The sequence below is a fragment of the Protomyctophum parallelum genome (assembly GCF_964188405.1).
Source record: "Protomyctophum parallelum genome assembly, chromosome: 8".
NCBI lineage: Eukaryota > Metazoa > Chordata > Actinopteri > Myctophiformes > Myctophidae > Protomyctophum > Protomyctophum parallelum.
In genome coordinates this window covers 46,220,039-46,242,202 of record NC_139703.1, presented here as the reverse complement: position 1 = coordinate 46,242,202, position 22,164 = coordinate 46,220,039, and the positions used below count along the sequence as shown (strand labels likewise).

Here is a 22,164-nt window from a genome sequence, read left to right as displayed (position 1 = left end):
AGTGGAATATTCTCCCAAATGTGCCGACCGTGTTGATACAATAGCTGTTATTATGTGGGAACCTGTAAAGAAAGGTTCATGTGAGGCTTGGCTGGGAAAAAAATAAATGTTGTGTAATATAAAAGCTGTGTAATTCAGTTAACTATTCGGAGGAACAACATCATTTCAAAAATACTGGTTCCTTTGTATGAACTCAGGAAATGTTCTGTGTTTCTACATTCAGCCTTTTTGGCGAGGTCACATGCATTGAAAAATGCTGAAAACTTTCTTTTTAATTGGGAGAAAGACGAAACCCCTCTTAAAACCAACTTGTTTTTCACAGCACATACAGTAATGACGGCACATGAAATATCCGTGCACTTCTGGCTATACGGAACTAACATACAAAGTTCATACAGTTTTCAGAACAAATGAGTGTTTCCATTTGCCTACAACTGGCAGACAAAAGCTTTGTTTGCATGCCCTCACACCGTTTCTCGCTATCTCTCTCCCTCTCTCTTCCCTTCCTCTCTCGCTCACAGCAGCAAACAGGGTTGTATGCAAATACTAAGAGCCATAATGCATTATATTGTTTAGTGTTAACATTTGAATATTGAAATGACATGTTTTAGATCTAGATATTCCCATTTCAATTTCCATACACTGTAGTGAACGAACGCTGACAATTTAGTTTTGCCCGCCAGATAACGGGGTTGAGTACATAACACGCGCATCCTTTTTTCAAACAAAGAAAATTAGACATGCCATTATCATTTTCCTGATTACATTCTTCTCGTACATATCCCTGTTAGAAATGCAAGTTAGCAATGTTTCATAACAACCGCTGTCTACTGTATGTGGCCCGTGTCACAGGCACAGGGGTGGCTTTGTGCAAGGCAAACTTGTTCAAATGGACCATTCGGTTCCATTTGTACACACTGAGGATTTTACAGAGTGGATCACCCACGTCCATGCCACTTAAACAAATTGCCAATGCTGATAATGCCGTATTTACATAGCAGTGTTTTGCTGGGTGTGATTACGATCAGTAAGACCCCCCCCCTGTCTCACACACACACACACACACACACACAGTAGTAATGGAAAGTTGGGCTATAACTTAGTGCAGGTTCAGCCGGGCCCAGTAAAATGGCTCAATTACACCCGTGGATATATGCACTCATGTGGTTGTCGGAGTGGTAAACAGATGCCGGGTGACAGTCGAACAGCGCGTGATCAGTCAAGCAGCTGTCGCAGCACCTTCATCCATTCACTCGTTCAGATGATGGATTCCCATTTCCCCCCTTCTGCCGGATTCACATGGGCCCACACTCTCTGCTTCTGGGGCTGTGTGGCTGATGGTCAGATTAAACTGCAGAGGCTATCATTAACATACTCCCTCGCTACAGCCGACGTGTACGGCACTGTTACTGCTGCTGTCAAGCAGAACAATCGCTTTGCATCAAGTGGCTGTCTATGTGTGTGTGAGCGGCACGTCTTTGGTCCCCATCTCTCCCCGTGCTCTTTGTGGTGGGGGCGACGTATTGACAATGACACTGAACATTACCCACTTCTTTCCAGGGACTGAAAGAAAAAAGGAAAATCACACAGGGCTGATTTGATCTTTCTGAACGATGCCATATGATGTTATTGTGTCTCATCACCCCTGCGCATCTGTTCCTACACACACACACACACACACACACACACACACACAGCGTATTTGAGCGGACGTTCCCTTGGGCTGTTGTCTCACTGCGAGACTCTACCTCTCATATGGTTGATATGAGGCTCTTTGAATGCAACATGGTGCATGTGATCTGAGGTGGAGGCGTGGACTCCAGATGACAGAGTGACTGAGACTGTAAGAGAGAGAGAGCAACTTCCATTCACAGGCCTGTCCTCTCCCCGACAGGACGCTGGGAGCCGCGGAGGGGCTCGCCTTGTCTCCCCCCCCCCCCCCCCCCCCCAACACCCTTCTCTTCATGGGAGTCATGTCTGATAGTCCTTCTCCGTCTCTCTCTCCCCCTCCCTTCATGGGAGTCATGTCTGATAGCGTGTGGGGCTGTTTTGATTTCCGTGCCGTGTGACACATCTGTTGCTTGTCACATACTGTCACTGTCTGTGAGCCAAGCGGCAGCATTCCCTCCCTCTCCCTCTCTCTGTGTTTACAAACAGGGAGACCTGCGCCACAAACAGGCCGGAACATGAGGAGGTCAGAGGGCCTGACGGGGAACAACGTGTACCTGTGTGGCCTAGTGTCAACCGCCCAGTGAGTGAGAAGCCATCAATCCTCAAGGCTGAACAGTGTAGCAGTGTAGAGTGGTAGTGAATAGCATCTACAGAATGCATTATCTACCAAGGTAGATACAGTAGGTAGGTAAGCTAGTAAGCAGGTAGGTATAGGTAGGTACTGTAGGTAGGTATTGTAGGTAAGCAGGTATGTATAGGTACGGTAGGTATTGTAGGTAAGCAGGTAGGTAGGTACTGTAGGAAGGTAGGTAGGTATTTTAGGTAAGCAGGTAGATAGGTATTGTAGGAGGTATTGTAGGTAAGCAAGTAGGTAGGTAGGTAGGTAGGTACTGTAGGTAAGCAAAGGTAGGTATTGTAGGTAGGTAGTGTAGGTAAGCAGGTAGGTACTGTAGGTAGGTATAGGTATTGTAGGTAAGCAAAGGTAGGTATTGTAGGTAAGCAAAGGTAGGTATTGTAGGTAGGTAGTAGTGTAGGTAAGCAGGTAGGTACTGTAGGTAGGTATTGTAGGTAAGCAAAGGTAGGTATTGTAGGTAGGTAGTGTAGCTAAGCAAAGGTAGGTATTGTAGGTAGGTAGTGTAGGTAGGTAGGTATTGTAGGTAAGCAGTGGGGGCGGCGGTGGCTCAGGGGTAGAGTGCCTGGATGGTAACCGTAAGGTTGCCAGTTCGAACCCGGGCTCCCCCAGAGTTACTGTCGAAGTGTCCTTGAGCAAGACACTGAACCCCTAATTGCTCCCGATGTGCTAGTTGGTGCCTTGCATGGTTTCCGCTGCCATCGGTGTATGAATGTGTGTGTGAATGGGTGAATGTAATGCACAATCTCTGTAAAGCGCCTTGGATAAAGGCGCTATATAAATGCACCATTTACCATTTACCAGGTAGGTACTGTAGGTAGGTAGGTATTGTAGGTAAGCAAAGGTAGGTACTGTAGGTAGGTAGGTATTTAGGTAAGCAGGTACAGTAGTAGGTAGGTATAGGTAGGTAAGCAGGGACAGTAGTAGGTAGGTATAGGTAGGTAAGCAGGGACAGTAGTAGGTAGGTATAGGTACTATAGGTAGGTATAGGTACTATAGGTAGGTACGTAGGTAGGTAGGTAGGTAGGTAGGTGGTTAGATAGAAAGATAGATAGTATATATTATTCATATTTTTGAGGGGTGCTAGCCCCTCCAATGTCCAGCTTTTAGTGTATGTAACCCACATTTTGTCCCAACACAAACATGAAATGCCATAGACAATGAATGGACAATTTTGAGTGTTTGTGTAACACAATAATTGCATAACACAAACGAAGGTGAGGACGCAAATTGTGATTGGCCGGAATGAGATGATGTATGATGTGCCCCTCACTTCACACAGGTGTGATCTTTGAGGGGCGCTAGCCCCTCCTATATACAGCTTTTGTCCCCACACGTCTCAATATTTGCCATTGACAATGAAAGGAGAAATTAGGTCATATGTGCCTGAAATGTGACGTACATTTGTGGCAACACAAACATTAAATACCATTGATAATGAAGACGAGCAAATCGGCTTATCAATCACATAAATTCAGTTGTTCATGAGATGATGTATGATGATGTATAATGATAAGCACACCCCTCACTTCAAGTGTGATTTTTATATTATATATTATATATCAACAAATCAAAATAAAAGACAGTCTAATTGATTTTTTTTTTATAATCAATTGAATCGATTTGTCTGATTAACCACTTATACCAGTGTCATACTTTCCCGCAAAAACTAAATTGCCATCTACAACCTCACATTGTGAAAGCGTTGAGAGCTTGTACTATTTCGCTATATATCTATTAGTAGTTAGTTAGTAGTAAATTGACTCAATGGGAGCCAAGCCAGGGCAAAGCCAGGAGGGGAAAGAAGCGTACCACCTATGTAGACGTACTGCAGCGCGACAGCTTAGCTAACAGGAATCCCGGGTTGGTGTTGGTTAGACTAGTTACTCACTCTCGCAGTAACTAGTAACTAACTAATATCTATATTTTTTGATAATTGATCAAATCAATTAGTTTCATTATTGTTACACCACTAATCACCGCAAATCAAATTTGCCGTTGATACACATTACTGTATACATACTCAACATTGCATTCCTCAGTGTGGTTTTTATGGGACTTTTGAAGTACCCTGGAGAATATTATTTCTTAAACCTTACTGTCAAAATACAGGATACATTGTCAGCTCAAATACCATAATACATAATGAGTGACCATGGCTAATTGCGTCCATCCAATCCACCCATCTATGAAGTACAGGCGCCAAATCAGCAAAAATCTAATTACACAGTTTCTCGTGGACAACTATGTGAGGGCTCGCTAGCACCAAAGAGCCCAGAGAAGTATGTATTAATGGTGTGATGGATTCATGTTAAAAACGGCCTCTTTCCCTTGTCTATCCAATCAATGTTCAAATGTTCTCTGGATTACATGGATAATTTAGGTGAAAAGTGCCCATGAATTGAGGTGGAGAAGTTCCATCAGTGTGAATCTTTTCTTTTACTTTCATTTTCCTGTTCTCTTTACCCATTCTTTAAATGTTTTTGAATAACAAGTGACATATTCTGATCTAAAATGCAAAGAAGAAACTAATTGGACAATGAGACGAATCATGATTTTATCTACTGTATGTGAATAACTTCACATACAGTGAGTATCAATCCCGACATGTTTATGTTATGTAAATATAATCCCTCTTTAGAAGGTGGGGAAAAAGCACTTTTTAGCGCCCTCATTCACGTAGTCAAATAACACAATAGTCAAAGTTTCCGTGCACTATCAAGCCTTTTGTACAAACGCTCAGTGACGTTTTACATTGGGCGGGTGTCCTTTCGCTACATAAAGATAACACAATGGCACAGTCAGTCATTTAAATTTAGCTGGATGCTTTCAAAAGCACAATCCATCACTGTGACTGCCGTTTCTACCAGGCCCTGATATAACACAACACAAAACACCACAGCCTACAGTGCAAAGGGAAGGGAACACACTGTTACAGGGCTCGTACACATTCAAAGTGGGATCATTTGTTTTGTTTAAACACCTGCATCCAAGTATCAGTCAGGCCTTCATTAGCCACGAGACCCGTCACCCACCCCCCCAACTCCCCACCCACAGAACCCCCAATCCACCCCCCCTCAACCCCTCGTCTCCCTCAATGCACCCCCCACCCCCCCCCCCCTTCTCTTCTCTGAGATTTGCCCAGTGAATTCCTCTGGAAATATCACAGGTTGTTATCATTCCAGGGAGACTTCTACATGGCTGAACTGTGAAGCTTTAATTAGGGACACTATTTGATCATTCGGCAGCTGGGTCTTATTAAAAGAAAATGAAGAGAAAAAAAAGGGGGGTGTAGTCACCCATGTTCTCAAATGAAAAAGAGCAGAGATGGATGAGATTCTCCAAAAACAGAGGCAGAATGAACATAGCCATGTATACTGTTGTGCACATGATCATGTGCCTGAGGAGCATGTAGGCCCTGCTCGCTCTTTGTATAGTTGCTCTTACATAAGAGTGTCAGCTAAATGACAAAAATGTGTTATCGCCACACATGCATGACAAATCTACTCTTCAGCACTGCAGTGCAAACTGCAAAGGTCTGCGCTCGACCACAACACAACAACATGGTCACAGAATACAACCTGAGCAATATATACCTTAAAAGAAAGGGGGGGAAAGGAGCCCAAAAATTAACCAATGAGTAGACCGTAAACTACATCGTGCCAAGGTTGAAAGGGACTGTAAAACAAACATTAGGTTTAAGGTGAAGCTTTACCCGCATGAAGGTCAGCCATGTTTTGTGTTTATACTCCACTCCTGGCTTTGAAATTGTTTTGCTGTGTGGAACCTGCCCAGGGTCATTGTTTGTTTTTGACGTGTTTATACACCACACACGGAGTAATGACTTCTAGGATAGTCCGGGAGGGAGTGTATGGGGAGGTTGCCGACATGAACCGCCATGCCGACCTGTGATTTTCTTTTCAGTCTCAGCTGGAGCACGGGGTCTCCTTGCTGCCGATAGCCACAGTGAGAAGGCCCGGGTCTCGTATTAACCGTGCATTGTCACACTGTCAACATTTTGGCATTTATTCAAAGTGATGTAAATACAGAACCGCATCAGGAACTGCTGAGGTGAGCCATTCCGGAAAAGGGCGCCGGTTACTATGCAAAACCTGGCATTTATCATTTTGCAACATTCACATTTACATGCGTTTAAAGACTCCTTTGATAATAAAAAAAAATCATAATACAATGCCCTTTTGTATGAAAAGGGATGCAGGAATTAGTTTTTCAAAAAAGAAAAAGAAAAACAGTTGACTTCTGTAGAAGTGTGTCAACAAAGGGTTTGCGTGTGTCTGTGAGCTCATGGTCTATAGCAGTGGTTCTCAAAGTGTAGCCTGGTAAACCATCCTGTAAATTCACATCATCATGTGTCGTTCTACAGACCGGTCTGACCCCTAGCACTGGGGGGAGCGTTTTGCGGAAACGGAAAGGTGGAAGTCTGTGGAAGTCAATCAACGTCTGTCAATCACAGGGCTCTGATTGCAGACGCTGATTGGCTCTTCCACTTTTTGGTTTCTGAATAACACCCACACCCTCTGCAGAACATAATGATAATGTGAATTCGCGTGACCTGGAAGGTTTACCAGGCTAGGGTCCTGCAGGGACCCTCTGGGTTCCTTGAGGGGGTTCCAAATGAACTCTTTAGAGGTCTATAACTCTGAGAATGTACAGATGGAACTAAATGGACTTTGGCTGGTTTCTGATTAGACCACGTACTAATAAATCTGAAGATAATCTACATCTTAAATCAGTCTCATGATAATCTACACCTTAAATCAGTCTCATGATAATCTACACCTTAAATCAGTCTCATGATAATATACACCTTAAATCAGTTTATATCAATCCCAGGTGCGTTATTTATTCCCACGGCGCTGTAGCTGAACTAGGTATGGGAATTGGGAAGCGCTTGTTTTCCTTACAAACCCTGGCCGTGCGGTGCTTCGAAGCACCGCCCGCGCTCATAGGATGTAAGGACGGTGAATGAGTTGCTCCGGGCGGGCTTGTAAAGACAGCAAGCACCTCCTACTTCCTCGTTAACGCAGCTCGCAATGTCTCGGTGGCTTTGCTACATAGCTATGCTAGCGGTTTTCATGTATTGTTCACAGACATAAATAGCTGCCTAAATCTGGATAAAATATGCTAGTTACCATGAGATTGTTGGAGGCATCACACCTCTCAGCCATTATAAGATACAAGGTAACATTGCTTTAATTTTGTGTAAAAAGTGTATTATAAATTTAATTTATACACTCTCAAGGTCTTTGGAATAAAAATGTTTGAAAACCACTGTTCTACACTGTGACACCCCAGAATAATCATATTTGAACTGGGGACCCCCACCCTGAAAATCACTTGGAAAGTAGGACTTGAGGCATTACATTTTCGTTACCACAGATAAATAGTGAAAATAGCAGATCTACAATCTCACCGTGCCACGCTGTGAGTTTGCCTCCTTCTTATTTAATTTCACAATTTGGCCAATGTCTACTCAGTTCTTTTTGAGGTTTTAAAAAGGTTTTTAAATTATTACTTCACGTCCCCTTCCCCGTCCCCGTCCCCCCACCACCCCCACCACCAAAAATCATATGGGGACCCTGACCCACAGGTTGAGAAGCACTGCTCTATAGTGTAAACTTAGTCTCTGTAATAATGTACCAGTGAGTGAGCTATAGTGTACACTAGTCTCTGTAGTAATGTCCCAGTGAGTGAACTATAGTGTACACTAGTCTCTGTAGTAATGTCCCAGTGAGTGAACTATAGTGTACACTAGTCTCTGTAGTAATGTCCCAGTGAGTGAACTATAGTGTACACTAGTCTCTGTAGTAATGTCCCAGTGAGTGAACTATAGTGTACACTAGTCTCTGTAGTAATGTCCCAGTGAGTGAACTATAGTGTACACTAGTCTCTGTAGTAATGTCCCAGTGAGTGAACTATAGTGTACACTAGTCTCTGTAGTAATGTGCCAGTGAGTGAACTATAGTGTACACTAGTCTCTGTAGTAATGTCCCAGTGAGTGAACTATAGTGTACACTAGTCTCTGTAATAATGTCCCAGTGAGTGAACTATAGTGTACACTAGTCTCTGTAGTAATGTCCCAGTGAGTGAACTATAGTGTACACTAGTCTCTGTAGTAATGTCCCAGTGAGTGAACTATAGTGTACACTAGTCTCTGTAGTAATGTCCCAGTGAGTGAACTATAGTGTACACTAGTCTCTGTAGTAATGTGCCAGTGAGTGAACTATAGTGTACACTAGTCTCTGTAGTAATGTGCCAGTGAGTGAACTATAGTGTACACTAGTCTCTGTAATAATGTCCCAGTGAGTGAACTATAGTGTACACTAGTCTCTGTAGTAATGTGCCAGTGAGTGAACTATAGTGTACACTAGTCTCTGTAATAATGTCCCAGTGAGTGAACTATAGTGTACACTAGTCTCTGTAGTAATGTCCCAGTGAGTGAACTATAGTGTACACTAGTCTCTGTAGTAATGTGCCAGTGAGTGAACTATAGTGTACACTAGTCTCTGTAGTAATGTACCAGTGAGTGAACTAGCTTGTTGCTGCTGTCACTGATATGGGAAGTTGCCACTAGTCACTTACTTTGATCTGTGGCTCCACAGGATGTCACCACTGGAGTATCCTGGCTGTAGAGGCCCACCACTGATACAGAGAGAGAGAGAGAGAGAGAGAGAGAGAGAGAGAGAGAGAGAGAGATGGAAGACGAACAAGAGTTGGTTAAGAGTGAAACGGTGGCGATTCTTTGAAACACCAGGTGACTAATAGAAAGCTTAAATGTTTACGTTTTTCCACCACCACCCGTTATTGTGAAAGAGCAACAGCAAAGTCGTTTCGATTTTACCCACAGTGTGAGTGTGAGTGTGAGTGTGTGTGTGTGTGTGTGTGTGTGTGTGTGTGTGTGTGTGTGTGTCTCTGAGGAGAAAGTGTGAACAGAAAGGAGGGTGGAAGGTCACTTTCAAACTCTTCTTCATTAAAGCAACATTAACTAGGTTCCAGAGAGCGTACGCAGCCCCCCAACCTCCTACGTTTTAAATATCTTCAGATACATATTTAGCATCTCTAACGAGAATTCCCATGATTAAACAAATAATGACACATTCAGAAAACTGTAATTGAGTTCAAATTGATTTGAGCATTGCTCTAATTGCATTTAAACACTCTTCCTCCTTAACCCTTAGATCAAGCGTTTCTTAATTACTGGCCTCTGAAGACAAATCCCACGGGTGTTGATGGAAAAATAAAAAATAGTGCAAGTTTTACGGCACGCTGTTAAAATGACCTATAAACTTGGTTCTATAAATTAAACACCCAACAGAGCAAGCAGCCATCTCAAACAGCTGCTTCACGCAGCAGTATTGAACTGCCTCACTGTCTACAATGACCACTGCTGCAACACAGTACCAACTGGACCTCCGCTGACCGAGGCCCGTCTCTCTCAGCCCCCTCTTACCCCATGCCCCTCGGCTATACACCTCCTTCCCTCACTTCTTTTTTTGCGGAGGGAAGAAACGGCAAAATGTGTTTCCTGTAAGGGAGGCGAGGTGGAAAAAAGTCCATCCTGCCCCTGGAATCACGGCTGCTCCAAGCAGAGCCCGCCGCCACTGGGCCCCCTTTTTTTCCCTTTTCTGCAGAGGCAGCAAAAGTTCCCCGAGTGGGAGAGCGTCTGCCAACTCAAACAGGGCTCGCTCTCTCCCCCTTTGTGGGCCGCCAGACGCCCGTGTGGGCCTGCGCCGGGCTTCCTGAGGGCTCGCTGCAGCTGGAGCGCTCTGAATAAAGGTAACGGCAATGTCAGAGCTACTGTAAACTTGCCGGGCTGATTCCTGTCAGCAGGACGTTCCCTAATCAAAGCAGAAACAAACCCCACCTAAAAACACCACGCATTGTTTTTTTTCCCACTGGCCCCACACCAGGGCCCAAACTTCCCACGAATCACAAAGGGAGACACACAGGCGAGAGGGCAACCGCTGTGCCCTGACCCTGCCAAACAAAATGCCAAGAGAACAGGAGTGACATTCAGCTCCACTGGGTTTAAAAATAAGCACAATTTGAAAATGATTAGTCTTATTTTATTGTTGAGCGCCTTGACACAGGAGAGGAAACCAGAACAATCATGCCGCCTGACTTTTTTTCTTCTTCTTTTTTCTTTGCTGAATTTAGAAACACTAATTAGCTTTGCTCTCGTAAAGCCAACGTGAAAACGACCAATTAGAAAAGTGAAAATGAGGCGTGCATGTGCAGAGGAAACAAGAGCTTGTCATTCCCTCTCAGTTTCAGTCCCTCATGTACAACTTAAAACTGTCACGACTCACGACATTCACTCTCTCTCTCTACACACAACGGAAGCGATGTTACTAATAAACTTTCAGTCTCGTACAGTACAGTACACTCAGAGCACTTAACAGGCCTTTTCGTTATTCAATTTCTCACTTAATTGCTAGCAAAGTATGACCGATCTGCAGTAAGGCCACATCAAACCCTCCCCCCCCCCCCCCCCCCACCCCCAGTCTGAACAGCTTTTGGCGTGCAGATGCCTTAAACTACCCGGCTGGTGAGAGAATACAACCCACCAGGCTGACCACAGCACCAGCTGGCATCGGCCATAGCCTGGCTAGGGCCAAACAGTTATTCCTCCCATCACAGGTGCCTGACTTTTATGAATTTCCGCTTTCAAGGGTATTGAAAAAAGCACTTCTCCCGCGTTAACCACCCCATATATACCAACAACAAGAGGTCTTTGTGCACTTTCTGGTACTTATCGTTCACATGCACATGTGTTCACCTGCCGAGTGTCGTGCTTAGCGTTACCGCTAAAATATTTATGATAAAACTTGTTGGAAATTGTCTGCAGGAATTCCACTGCTATTCCCCGAGCAAACCGTGGCGAGCGTTTCATCACTGTCGGCCTGAAGACGGATGAGCTGTCAGTGCCTTCCCCCCTGTCCAGGCTCCAGCTCCTGGGCTTGGAAGTGGCTAAAAAAGGGGCCAGGGCTACGCTTTCCATGCCCACACCTTTTTACCAGGAGTAATTCTCAGATGCCAGGTCGCTGCCAACGTCCTTGCAGCCGATGGCAGAGAGGCCAGTAAGTTCACATTAACTGCAGAGTGTAACATCTGCTCATGAATGAGAGCACTGCCCACTAACTCAGCGAGTTGAGGCCCGCTGATGAAAAATGCAACGCTCTCCTCGCTGGCACGCTTGTTTTGCGCTATTCTCTTGAGTCCGCCGGAATTATATTAAGAGAATTTCAGTGCGGCCTGGTGTATCTGAGAGAACAGCTGGTGCTGAAAGGGGATCGACTGCTCGGCGAGAGCTCGGGGACTTCGCACGGGATCAGCCTTCCCCTACACACACACCATTTGTCCTTGAAGGCGGGTGAAAAAAAACTGTGTTAAGCATCCAGGTAATAATAAGAAAGCAGAGTCTACATTTAGCTGATTACACCCGCAAAGGCCAACCGAGCATAACCAATGAGGGCATGAATCGATATGGAGGGAATAAGTCGACAGAGAGGCATTTGTGACAATAAGTAGCTCCCTCTGGAGACTCACTCAGATCATCCCTCCTTTGTTTGGCTTGTATAGCTCATTAGATTGCTAACTAGCAGGGATCCCCAACAACACAATATGGATGCAGTCCCATCACAAACCAAAGCAGTCTGTTAACCACATGTCCACTCGGGGACATGTCATAACAAGTGAACGTCTAGAGAAAATAGCAGATCTACAAGCTCACAACAACAAAACACAACACAACACATGTGGACTTGTAGATCGGCTATTTTCAACAAAGAGATATGATGCAGAGGGAAAAAAGGAGGAGTGCAAGAAGTACCGGACCCTGGGGGACCTTGGTCAACAAAATACAGTATATAGGGTTTAAGTGCTTAATAAAAGTGTGACTACTACAAAGACACTAGAAGGAATGACAGGTAAATCCTACATTTCCTTACTTTGATCACTGGAAGTGGAAATACAGCCGGATAGGCAGGATTATTTATGGAACATCATATCAAAGATTCATGACATGACAGTAATACAGGGAGGGGAATCTCACTGCAAAGTAATCTCAATGACAACGGTGACAACTGAACAAGCAAAGGTCTCAGATGGTGAAATACTGTATGTTTCTCAAAATTCTAAGGAAGTGATCACTCCCACCGAAAACTAAGAATAAATTATTACCTAACTCTCTGTAATTTCACTTCTGTCTTTCAGCAAAATAACAACACATTTGCCTGTATACTGGTGGTGAGTACTGGTGAGATTCCTTGTTTGGCTATTGTGACTTTTAAGAATTTATCACACAAGTAAAAGCAAGGCCACAGATGTATCGTGTACTAAAATAAGCTACATTCACTTGAACAAATTGTTGCCGTCTGGGGAAAATACACTTTCTTATACAGCAAAACCGCAAAGGGAAACTTAGCAGTTAATGCTCTTTCTTGTCCTTGCCACAAAATGTAATGCAGAATATGGAAATACAGCATAACAGAGGAAGGGATCTGTCTGATGCGAAAAGCAAGTGGATGGCTGGAGAGAAGCTCATTTAGCCGATGACAAATTGGAGCACTTTGTCTTCCTGACAAGATCCCTCCTTCATCAAATGTCCAACTTCACATGGAGATAGGAAATCACACATTACCACACTGACAAACAATTACAAGCGTGTCATTAGCAGCAACCCTGGGCCTGAAACCATTAAAATAACACAATGCTACACACAGCACAAACCCTCAGAAAGAACGAACAAAAGAAACACAGGAAGTAGATGACACTGCTGAATAAATCTTAAGACAAACAGCCTAATCAATTGTCTACAATTTGAATGTCGAAAGTGAGCGCACAGTTTTTTTAAATCAATCGCGAATAAAATCTCAAAACATCCATGAACTTCCATGGGAGCTGAGAATCACATTTAGGCCAAAAGGCAGAGAACCCAATTGCTTGCATTATATTAAAAGTCAACACTTTAGGGGAGTTTTCCTATTAAAGTGACTTAATCAGATGCAGAGCATTAATATCTCTTTTAATACATCTCCTGGTGTCACAGCCAGAAAATGAAAAAGCTGGAGCCTCTGTAAATATGACTGCTTATTTCTAACACAAGCATTGTTGACACCTAATGTAATTTCAGCGGGACATCCAAATGAAAGCACTACGGGGTAATATAATGCTCTTAATGAGAATCCTTTCCAGCTCGAGACCTTGGTGCGATAGCCATAATGCATGGCTTCTCTTTTTAATAAAATAATTGTTACAGTTATTAAAGATGAATCTCATCACAGCTGAGATGACAAAATAATTCATTACCAAAACCAAGGCTTTAAATAGCTGCAAATTATAACCCCCTCGCCCCCCACCCCCCCACCACCACCCCCTGAAAATATGCTTCTAGATAAATGGGATCGTTATTTCATATAAATATTACATACATACGCTGCCCTTGAAAGGAAAGAAAATTGCAAGTGTCCATTTAGAAGTTTGCAGTCAAGCATTGCACACTTTAATCAATAACCAAAATACGAACAATAACCAACAGCCTCCGAAACCAATTATCGCTCCGTCTATTTAATATGTACGGATTACACAGATTTTGTATTTTTTACAGCCATGATTCCTTTTACAAGTCATGATGAAGCCCTATGCTTATAACATGTAACAGCATTCATGCAGTTGATCCATTCCCAGTGTGTGTGTGTGTGTGTGTGTGTATGTGCGTGTGTGTGCGCGTGTGCATGTATTACTCCCAGCACCTCTGTGTGCGAAGCGGACAATGAGCTGGCACTAACCGCCCGCAACCCCTCCCTCGGAGTCTTTCCGTTCGTGGCTCTGCACTACGTCTTTTATTTATGTATTCAAAAGAGATAATTTACGGTGATGGCATGGAAACTTCCCAGCATGCCTTTTAACCTGTCGTTTTTCACTCTCTCCGCAGCAGGATGTCCAGAGGAAATGCTTTATTAAGATCCTGCCGACATGAAGAGGCGCTGTGACTTACTGGGGCATTACTGTCTAAAAGGCAAAGTTATTTAGACCAATAAAAGGCTAATACATTGCTGGAGTGGAATTACACAGAAGTTATCTCTTCCTTAATAACATCACCGCAACCCCTGATGTTGTTTAGATCAATAAAGCCCATTAAAGTACAGACCTCGAGCGCAGATAAGGCGCTGCCTCCGCAAAACACTGCTGGCTGGCATCTAAGGGAACAGAGGCCTTTCTCTGACAAACAAAAACTAGTCAAGAAAAAGAAAACACACACACACACACAAATCAAATGCAATAAAACTTTTAACACAATGAAAGGCCAGAGCACATTGTCGTCTTAGACACATATACTCAAAGAGTGAGCAATGCTCTCTCTCTCTCTCTCTCTCTCTCTCTCTCTCCCTGTGTATGTGCGCACGCGGTTCTGGAGCAAGTGAGTGTGCGTATATATACACTGTGATGCGGTCCTCTGCACTCCTTAAGAACAGAGGGTGATGATGTCAGAGGCAGGGTGTAGCAGCCAGAGCTCTGCCACCCGTCCGCCCCTCACCCCCACTCCATCTCTATCCTCAGCTTCCTGTTAGGAAGGGGAGGGCTCTGCAACATTTATTCTTTCAACACTTTTCACAACCACCCACCTTTTCAACGTCCAAACACAGAACCACCTCTGGACACTTCCTTTGTCTTTGTCCATTTCGTACAGTTTCTTTCTTTCTTTTCCTTTTTTTTTTGTTTTGTTTCATGTTTTCTTTGGTGCATGCCCATAATTGTCTTTGCACAGGAAAGACTAGTTGACAATAACCAGACACATTTGTTTCAGACTTCAAAAACATCTAGACATTAAAATTAAATAAAGGAAGAGCAATTACACGGTGTGGTTAGAAACACATGTAAGGCTCAAGGTGAACTATGAAAGGGGGAAAAAATAAGATGGCAGATTAGCTCACTCCAGATCACTGGATAATATTTACAGATATTGTGATACGAGACAGATAATATGGTTTGGGATTTTGGATATCGTAATATTGTCATACGGCATAAGGGTTATTTCTTCCTAGATTTAATCACTACATTTATACTTGTGGATATGCTATTTTTGAACTTTTTTGATTTGATATATATATATATATATATATATATGGTACATATACACACATACATACATACATACATACATACATACAATATCGATATCAAAGTATAACGGTCAATAATTGTGTGATATTTCATGTTATCCACATGGCCCAGTCCTAGTCTGAGGTACTGTATGGTAGTTGGCAGCAGTACTGCTTAGAGAGCCTGTAGCTCCTTGCTAGCCCGGCACAGGAGGGACCATTCTTAGCATCGTCCACCAGGTGTTGCACTAAATCACCTTCACTTAGTGGCTGTCTGTCAGGCCCCACTTCCTCCCTCAAGGTGTGATGACCACTGCCTAGAAGCCCCCCAAATCCGCCCCTGACAGTTACCATGACGACGCAGATTTTAAAGGACAGAAGTGTGTGCATATGCTACTACTGTGTGTGTGTGTGTGTGTGTGTGTCTGTGTGTGTGTGTGTGTGTGTGTGTGTGTGTGTGCATGCGTGCGTGGCTGCGTGCGTGGCTGCGTGCGTGGCTGCGTGCGTGGCTGCGTGGCTGCACATGTGCAGCACAGAGAACACACCGCATGTCTAACCGCAGGAAAGTGTGTTATGATGCTATCGTAAAGGCCAGCTAAAGAACAAACAAAAAGTGTAAGTGACGATATTTTTGTTCTTTCTGAAAAAGTCCCCTTATGGCTTTCCTGTCGTCAGTAATTGCTGTTCCTGTCGCTGTTCAAGCGAAGAAAATCAAGTTTCAGTTGCCCCTTTGCACTCTCACCACAGTCAGTGTATTTCTAACATTAAGCCCTATATATCTTTCTTAAATACATTGCAATGTATATTTTTGTATTATTATTTATTTAATGTTCACCTATAATGAAGTGCCAGGGTTAAAAAAAACGGTTAAAAAAAGCATCACTGTGTCTAGATAAGTGTCTCACCAGAGAGGGGAACTCACAAATGGTTTCATCATCTCAGTTTCTCTCTCTCTCTCTCTCTCATATTTGCACGGTGTCATGTTTGACCACTATCACTCACTAGCATCATCTTCATCTCTGCGGACTCAGCTGATGGTACAGTAGATGCACGCTACTCTAACCAAGTCGCCTAGAATCAACCTTGACATTTTGCCGATGTCAATTTTCTCTCCTCTCAGGAAAAACTACAAATGATTGGAGTGGAAAATATTTCACCCACTTCTTTACACCTGTAAACCTGTGACGTGACATTAAAAGATCTTTCTGACTCTGTCCCCTCACTAGGTCTCACCCAGGCTAGAAACAGCCTGGGTGAGTCTACACAAAGACAGAGGTATAACTATTGTGGCTAATGCCTCTGCAAAATGATAATCTTTGACAGTGTAATATCACCCAACAATAAATAAAAAAGGGGGAAAAAAGACTGGCGAGAAAGAAAAATAAAAAGCGAGCGAGCAAGGCGGGAGAGAGAGAGGGAAGATCCGCCGCCAGCGCAAAGTGAAAGCATAAATAAAGTGTGGCACATCTTTTACCTTCTTCAATTATCCGCCTTTTGACATGCAAGCTGAGCACAGTGTAATTAACATCTCAGGAGATAATGGGGTCGCTACTCACTGATCAATCTCACACATACATTATCTGCCTTTTACCAATCTAGCCTGCCGTTATTCTAGGAAGGGAAAATTCCACTACAAGACATTTTTGTTATGTGTCCCTTTTTAATAAAACTCTGTGAATATGGTGCATGACTCATCCGCCTGACCTTATCATTCAAAACATCAATTAGGCTCAGACAGCTTCTACTCAGGCACAGTAAATAACAAATCCTATTTTCTTTCTCCGTGCAAAAATATAATCAATTATCTAATAAGAAAGCAGAACTGAAAGAGTAAGTAAACAGTAGCAACATGAGTATGGCCTATTCTATTTATCCAATCTGGAATTAACTGGACCGTTTTAACATAGAGGATATATTATTCATTGAAAGAATCTTTTCACATCATCATTTCCTGACTGACACGACTCAAATACACATCTGTTCAAAAACATAACTGTAATAATTCAATCATGTAGTTGCCATATAAACCCTTGTATGAAATGCACACATAAATTAGTTAGAAACTGCTCTAATCCAGGAAATCACTACGCAAACAAAGGCAAAAGTCAGGTAATGTAGGCCCAATAGGAGTTACTATTTTGGAGTTATAAACAATGTACTCCTGTGCAGCCTGCATGTTGCTTCCAGGCCCTATTTGCAGCCCTTCAAAATGTATTTCAAAATAACTTGGTGCAGTTGTTGCTAGTCATGGGAAACGGCAAATGGTGATTACTGTACAGCATTTAGAGGGTGGATGGGGAAGGTGGGGGGCTATAAGAGGGCAGGAATAGGAAAATACAACACAGGATTAAAGGAAATACCCCTCGTAAATTAGAGCGGGAAATTATGCACAGCTCCAATTATCGCTTATTCTGGCCAAGGTGGCTAGGCTACCCAAAAATAAGTGAGAAACAATTACCCAGGAACCCCCAACGCCTGCGTTAAAAAGTTCTAACCAAAGCCACAGACACAAGCCTTTTAGCTTTCCACAATGCAATATACGATAGTGTCATCCAGGGCGCACCTTTGCCCACTTTAAGGTAGGCCCGGAGTTGCCAAGCACTACACTCATCACTTCTCCTGTTCACTTCAAAGACCCCTGGTGGCTGGCCTAGACCCCAGAATGTGTACAATTAAATAGGCACAGTGGGGCTCTTTCACGCTATCTGACAGACACCGTTGCACAAATCTCATGCCTGGCCCTGTGATTACGGGTGGGTGTTTTTTCCTTCTTTTTTTTGTTGGAATCTCTCCCTCTCCCCTCAGTCTGGTTTGTGTCCCACAGCCAGCCATGTTCACAGATCTGGAGAAGCGGTGTCCCCTGAAGGAACTTACTGGCACACAGCATGCCGTGCAGAGAGAGGCAGAGGTGTGAGGGAAGCGTACACCTCTGGATGGCTTCCTGGACAACAGTGATGAATGAGTACACTACGGGGAGCAACTCTACTTCCTATTTTGAGTGCCTGAACTGGCATAAATATAGCAGCGCATAGCCGCATCCCAAACACTCCCGTTTCGGTCGCAGCACTCACAGAGCTGTTAACCCATTCTGACCCGAGATCAGATTCATACGAGGTTTCCACTGGACACACACTGGTCTGATTAACCCATTCTGACCTGAGATCAGATTCTAGAAATGTCAGTCGCTCTTCGATTTTTCAAAAATAGCAGACCTACAAGCTCGTATCGCGCCACTCGGTGGCGCGATATGAGCTTGTAGATCTGCTATTTTTCAATAGCTAAAGCATAACGAAATGGATAACACCAAAATGGATTCCCGCGCAAAATGGGTTAACAGCATCTCATGTCTCATGAGATTGATTCCCAAGACCGCTTTTAAACATCTTTTAAAAACACACCTGTATGTCAAATGCTTTTCTTAATTTCAGTTTTACTTATGTGTGTATATGTATGTAGGCATGTGTGTATGTATATGTATACATATATGTATATGTACGTATATACAGTATTTATTTAGTGTTCCTTGATTGTTATGATCCTATGCTTTGTTATTTCTGATGATCTTGATGTTGTTTTTGATTGTTGTTTTTAACCTGTAAAGCACTTTGTAACTTTATGTTTGGAAATGTGCTATATAAATAAAATTCATTCATTCATTCAATGAACGAGTGTAATACTTGGGCAAGTGATTCATGAATTAGATAACTTTTTGAAAGCATTTGCTCCACGCAGAACGACAAGTCTATTGCAAAAAATAACAAAACAAAAAAACCTGCTACTTCTGCACTGTATCCAAACATGAAGGACACTAACAACTGTGCTGTGGAATTTTCCTCATGTGCAATTCTATCAAAATCAAAACGGGGCAAAGGCATAATGTGAGATGATGCCCTTTTGACATCGTTGCTGCAGGGCGTGTTGTGAGCTGTACCCTGCAGCGCGTCATATGAACACAGGCCTGCCTGCATCTGAGGGGACCGTTTTACAGTTTAGGCCCAGGCTTTAACAGGTGTGTTTTATGTGGCAAGGTTCTCTGGAGTTTAGATGCCGTTGTCCACGTAGATGAGGCCGTAAGGCAGCTCATAAAACCTGCCTTTGAACCTTTGGGGTGGACTAGTGCTGACATGACAGCAAGAAAAAGCAGGAGCTACAACTTTTCACTTTTCTCGTGCTAACGTCTCTCGCCATCATGACTAGAAATGTCTAAGTTGAACTTGAAGGTGTGACACCGACATCTCCTGTGTGTGTGAGTGTGTGTGTGGGTGTGTGTGTGTGTGTGTGAGTGTGTGTGTTCTTGGGTGGTACAGTATGATGCAAAGTTGTTGCACACGCACCTTTGAAATGAACGGCTTACTGTAACGGGAATACGCTATTGTAGGGTGACGACAAAAGTAATTGCATGGCAACTACTGCGTACGGTGTAATTACTGGGATTTACACACCTCTAACACCCCTCCTCTCCTGCTTTACAAGGAGAAATTCCTGGCAGTGTAGATGCGTGCACGCGCACACTCTCTCACACACACACACACACACACACACACACACACACACACACACACACACACACACACACACACACACACACACACACACACTTACTTCTCCCAGCAAACCGTCTTTCATTGTCTCATTTTGACGCAGAACCCCAAGCAGGTACACACATGCATGCTCACTTACACTTTTCATGACCACCCCATTTTTTTCTCCCCTCTTACTTACAGAAGCCTTGTATCTCCGCTCCATATTTAATCATAAATTAATGCCATCATTTATATTTTAGCATGTGTCACACAAAAATAGCAACTAAAAAAAACAAATCACACCCCAGCCGTCCTCACCTTCGTCTCCAAAGTTTGTGTTGCAAACACTCAAAGCTGGCCATTCATTGTCAATGGCATTTAATGTTTGGTTGGGACAATAACGTAAAACTGGCCATTCATTGTCAATGGCATTTAATGTTTGTGGTACACGCCCTCAAAGCTGGACATAGGAGGGTATGGCGCCCCTCTAAAATGCAGATCTACAAGCTCAGGACACATCACGATGTGACGTGAGACAAACAGGGACGCCAGGTTCAAAAGGCGGTTAGGTCTGTCTGTGGGTTCTATAAATATTCCAACAATGAAATGTATTATCAAGAGCTTACATTGGATCCATCCATTGAAACACATATTTCTTTCCCCTTTGCTGCAAACAAAGTAACGTTACGGTTTTGTAAATACAAGGTTTCCGCCCAACAGAGATGCTAAACAAACTGTGTCACAGGTTACCGTCTTAATACACCCCGCCCCTTTTCTTTTTTTTCCTGGTGACCTGTGCCGACCTTGAACCCAGCGCCTCCCGCGGCCAGACAGGAAGGCTGTGCTGAGTGAGCTCTCTGCTGGATCCCGAAATGTCTCCTACACAATACCCCCCACCGTCACCACCTCTCACTCACTGTGGGGTGATCAAACCTGGGGGTGGGATTGTAGTGAGCAAGTGAAGAGTTTAGCGGGGGTTGGGGGTGGAAGGAGAGAGGAAAGTTGGAACAAGGAGGCTGTGTGCGTGTGCGTGTGTGTGTGTGTGTGTGTGGGTGGAGGTGCGTGGTGGTGAGGGGTAGAGGCACATCCTGCGTGAAACCGCATCCTGAACAAGCATCGCCGCGTCTCACTGTAAATAAATACCCTCTCTGCCTCTCTCTCTCTCTCTCTCTGCCTCTCTCTCTCTCTCTTCCAAAGCGGCTTCCGTCAACTGTCACCGCCTTGGCTCCCCAATCACCTTCAAGTCCAAACAGGAAAGTGGAGGGAGTCCGGGGGAGGGGCAGGGAGAGGCAGATATGAGCTTTAATTTGTTGCCTGCTGCAGTTTAACAGCACTGGGGGAGCGCACCGCTTCCTTATTCTCTGCCGCTTCGACCTGCCGCCCCGGACACCGAGCCCTTCCTGTCACCTTTCATTATTTAAGGGGGGTTGTGTGTGTGTGTGGGGGGGGGAGGGGGTTCCCTGCGCACGGCTGGGAAATCACCGTAAGGTGTTACATGCATGCCCCACAGCTTTATGGAGCATCGCACACTAGACACTGTGCCGAGAGACTCTCTGTGGACAAACACTCTGTGGAGAGTCTTTTGTAGAGCGCCGCTGTCTTGTTACGTGCTAATCCCCCCGTGCATTATCGTTGGAGATGCGGCTGAACAACAGAGCGTGACGGAGGTAACAACAGAGACATGGCAAAGCTTGGCCTTTCACAAATTGCTTGCCAACTCTCTCCCCAGAAAGGTGCAGGTGCAGGTGTGTGTGTGTGTGTGTGTGTGTGTGTGTGTGTGTGTTCATTGTGTGTGTAGTGACATCATTATGTGAATGAAAGTATGAATGCCCGTTTTGATCATTTCGCTGCGCTATGGAACAGAGTCTGGGCATTGCATAACAAAAATATGGTCAATTATGTGGTCTCCGGGATCTACTGTACATGGGAACAGTGGCTCCAATGTTGATCCCAGACTTCATGTGGCTAGCTAGTGACATTTGTCTATGGCAAATCTATGATGTTTGACTCCAAATTTGGGCAAGGTAAGGTTTCAGTCAGATTAGAGCCCCTGTGACTTTCATTATGCAATGGTACAACAAAAAAAGAGAAATAAATGGTGCATTCTATATAACGCCTTTATCCAAATTAGAAAGTGGTCCGTCTGTGGATTCAAAAACATATGTAACCACTAACCAATGAAAAAGTATTATCCAGACCCGGTGACTACATAATA

The 22,164-nt window shown here is 43.9% G+C and overlaps 1 long non-coding RNA gene across 1 annotated transcript in view; it reads right to left on the bottom strand.

The window, feature by feature from the left end:
- Positions 1–22,164, bottom strand: part of LOC310863684 — a 61,447-nt gene that overhangs the window by 12,973 nt on the left and 26,310 nt on the right. Inside the window, exon 3 of the long non-coding RNA XR_014569690.1 lies at positions 8,906–8,965. This is a non-coding gene — a long non-coding RNA (uncharacterized lncRNA). The remainder of the gene's footprint in view (positions 1–8,905; positions 8,966–22,164) is intronic.